Source organism: Pseudophryne corroboree, chromosome 8 (assembly GCF_028390025.1).
Source record: "Pseudophryne corroboree isolate aPseCor3 chromosome 8, aPseCor3.hap2, whole genome shotgun sequence".
Classification (NCBI taxonomy): Eukaryota; Metazoa; Chordata; class Amphibia; order Anura; family Myobatrachidae; genus Pseudophryne; species Pseudophryne corroboree.
Genome location: NC_086451.1, coordinates 457,591,124 through 457,594,988, shown reverse-complemented (window position 1 = coordinate 457,594,988; position 3,865 = coordinate 457,591,124). Strand labels below are relative to the sequence as shown.

Sequence of the window (3,865 nt, the reverse complement as noted above, 5' to 3'; positions counted from 1 at the left end):
CCTTCCAGTGCCACCATTCTGCCCTGTCTCCTTCCAGTGCCACCATCCTGCCCTGTCTCCTTCCAGTGCCACCATCCTGCCCTGTCTCCTTCCAGTTCCACCATTCTGCCCTGTCTCCTTCCAAGTGCCACCATCCTGCCCTGTCTCCTTCCAGTGCCACCATCCTGCCCTGTCTCCTTCCAGTGCCACCATCCTGCCCTGTCTCCTTCCAGTGCCACCATCCTGCCCTGTCTGCAGCACCATCCTGGCCTAAGTCCCTTCATCCTGGCCTGACTCCCTTCAAGCGCCACCATCCTGCCCTGTCTCCCGGCAGCGCCACCATCCTGCCCTGTCTCCCGGCAGCGCCACTCTCTTGCCCTGTCTCCCGGCAGCGCCACCATCCTGCCCTGTCTCCCTGCAGCACCACCATCCTGACCCGTCTCCCTGCAGCAACACCCCCACTCCTTAAATTCTAGCTTCTGGGCCAACAGGTTGCTCCATATGGCTCTTCTTATTTTCAGATTCTTGTTGATTTCCACCACAAGAGGAGAAGGAGAAGGCGGGATGACAGCCAGATGGTAGTGCCGCAGGAATGCTGTGTCAGGACAGGGCAGCCTATATACGCGGTGCGGTAACTGAGCTGATCTCTCTGCACTGTTAGCGTCAGGCAGCAGCGCACGTTTCAGCCACTTTACCTCGCCGGACAGGTGCCAGGTGGGTTCAGTAATTCATACCTCCCAGTGCTGTGGTCATTTCTTAAAGACCTGCAGTGGGCGCAGCAGCAATTGCCAAAAAAAAGAAAAATAATAATAATAATAATAATAATAATAATGTAAAAAAATGCCTGAAAATGGCAGTAGGGCAAGTGCCCCCCCCCCCCCCCCAGCCCCCCGAATCTTCCTCTGTGTTCCCTGCACCAGCAACTGTCTGAGCAGTGGGGAATTAGCTCAAATGGTAGAGCGCTCGCTTAGCATGCGAGAGGTAGCGGGATGGATTCTCCAGATACATTTTTTTGTGAGCATTAATCCATTAATATCTGTTGCAATATATCACTAAAACCAATTACTTCATTGGTTTCACGTTTCCTTTAGAAGTCCTATAGGAATGAGGAGTTATCTTGAAGTATTACATTCAAGCAGCCTGAAATCTACGTGAATCCCTGACTTTGCACTTTGGGGGTAATCCCAAGTTGATCGCAGCAGGATTTTTGATAGCAATTGGGCAAAACCATGTGCACTGCAGGGGAGGCAGATATAACATATCTAGAAAGGGTTAGATTTGGGTGGGTTATTTTGTTTCTGTGCAGGGTAAATACTGGCTGCTTTATTCTTACACTGCAAATTAGATTGCAGATTGAACACACCCCACCCAAATCTAACACTCTCTGCACATGTTATATCTGCCTCCCCTGCAGTGCACATGGTTTTGCCCAATTGCTAACAAAAATCCTGCTGCGATCAACTTGGAATTACCCCCTTTATGTATTCATGTTACTAATTCTAGCTATAAGTCACTGTGAATGACTAACGGTAATTAATATGCTCTTAGATCCGATTACTGGTTTTAAATAATAAAGAATCTTGTTAAATGCATTTAGAGACATGTTACAGGACAATCCTGTAGCCGGAGAAGGAGTAAAATGTTAACGTCCCTGGGTGGGCTTGAACCACCAACCTTTCGGTTAACAGCCGAACGCGCTAACCGATTGCGCCACAGAGACAGGTGAAGACTGTGCCAGTGTCAGGTCTTTAACAGCAGCAGAGGCTGTGCCGGAAATCCCTAAGTGTACATAGTACCTGTACTTCCTGCAGCTGGAAGACCTGCAGACATGAACATTGCATGAATTTAGCATTCAGTGATAAGAGACATGCCCCAGTCACCCACAGAAGACTGACCTGTCAGTAGCAGAGGTCCGTTTAAGAGAGCATCTCCCAGTCCTTTCTACGCCCTCCGCCGTGGCTCCACCGGTGCCAACAGTGGCTGCAGCCTTAGTGACGAAGTCACTGCAGAGCAGTATGCGGACGGGGCGACGTACAGCTGAGTGACCTATGATGGTCGGGTTTGAGCTACCCAGGTTGGCACTGGCGGCTGATGCTGTAGTTTCCGTCAGTCTTGATCAGTCCAGGACCCCAGCAGCTGGCTACACTGCAATCTCTATGGGAAGGCGCCCCTGTTCTCCGGTTCCGCTGGATCGTCTTTAACCTGGTAGTAGGGGAGGGGCCACAATGACAAAATCATGGCAAATCATGACATCACGCACCTGTGCATATCATTTCTCTGAGGAACTAGGCAGGATCCAGGAGGCTGATCTACTCCCCAGGGAGTAAGCAAAACTCAAAGTTTGAGGGTAACGGTGAATCAGGATATGCTGCTATGATGAACTGAGCAGCCCTTCAGGATCACTGCGATTGGCTGTACCGTTGAATCTGGATATGCTGCAATGATGAACTGAGCAGCCCTTCAGGATCACTTGTATTGGCTGTACCGGTGAATCTGGTTATGCTGCAATGATGAACTGAGCAGCCCTTCAGGATCACTTGTATTGGCTGTACCGGTGAATCTGGATATGCTGCAATGATGAACTGAGCAGTCCTTCAGGATCACTGGGATTGACTGTACCGGTGAATCTGTATATGCTGCAATGATGAACTGAGTAGCCCTTCAGGATCACTTGTATTGGCTGTACCGGTGAATCAGGATATGCTGCTATGATGAACTGAGCAGCCCTTCAGGATCACTGCGATTGGCTGTACCGTTGAATCTGGATATGCTGCAATGATGAACTGAGCAGCCCTTCAGGATCACTTGTATTGGCTGTACCGGTGAATCTGGATATGCTGCAATGATGAACTGAGCAGCCCTTCAGGATCACGGGGATTGACTGTACCGGTGATTCTGTATATGCTGCAATGATGAACTGAGCAGTCCTTCAGGATCACTGGGATTGACTGTACCGGTGAATCTGTATATGCTGCAATGATGAACTAAGCAGCCCTTCAGGATCACTGGGATTGGCTGTACCGGTGAATCTGAATATGCTGCGATGCTGGGATGAGCTGAGCAGCTACACTGGATAGCTCAGGAAGCTAGGGAGTGCTAGAGATGGAAACTACACTTTCATGAATTCAACAGGAGCGCCTGAAGTTCACTACAGGTTGATAGACAACAAAGCACTGGCCATTTGCCTGTGCTGGGATTCAGGATTTATACCCCTGGCTTGCAGCTGATTGGCAGTAATGATCACATGGATTGGCAGTAATGATCACATGACTGTGAGGTTGTTCCTGATTGGACTCTGGGTGATTGGTTGACCAGAACTGTCATGGCTGAGTTTGGAGGGAACTGCCAGCGTGGTGTGTGCAGCGGTGATTGACAATGGCCGCCAAGCCCCTGAACGCCGACAATGGAGACACAGGGCAGGATGCCAGATCCACTGGCGGATGACGGAGAGCGACCCAGAGTGCAGCGAAGGCAAGAGAGAGTGCAGCTGGGGAGCGCTGAATACCTCTGTTTTGTGACAAGGCGGAACCAATGAGTGTGGCTGGAACGTTCCCATTAGAGTCTAGTCACACAGATATCATATTCTGTACAGGGTCGTAAGTCGGTATGGTCAAGTGGTGCCTTCTCGTACGACCTAGGTAGCAGCTGTTTGGCTTGTAGGTTGCCTGGAGTGTCATAGAGAGTCACCGCAGAAACACCCAGAGTGTTCTAAGGGCGCTCCTGGACCTCCGTTTCCTCTTGGTCCTGGTGGATCTGCTCCCACGTTGTGGTGGTGATATCACATATTGGGAGGGGGGGGGGGTTAAGGAGGTTGAGCATAAGGAGGATTATCTCCCTGCCATGGTCCTGTTGTTGCTTCCTCATTTGAAGAGGAAACCTTGTGACA

General features: G+C 50.3%; 1 non-coding gene across 1 annotated transcript; it reads right to left on the bottom strand.

Moving 5' to 3' along the window:
• Positions 1 to 1,625: 1,625 nt before the first annotated feature.
• TRNAN-GUU (transfer RNA asparagine (anticodon GUU)) lies at positions 1,626 to 1,699 on the bottom strand. The gene has a single exon. It is a non-coding gene; the product is annotated as a tRNA-Asn (tRNA).
• Positions 1,700 to 3,865: the final 2,166 nt, after the last annotated feature.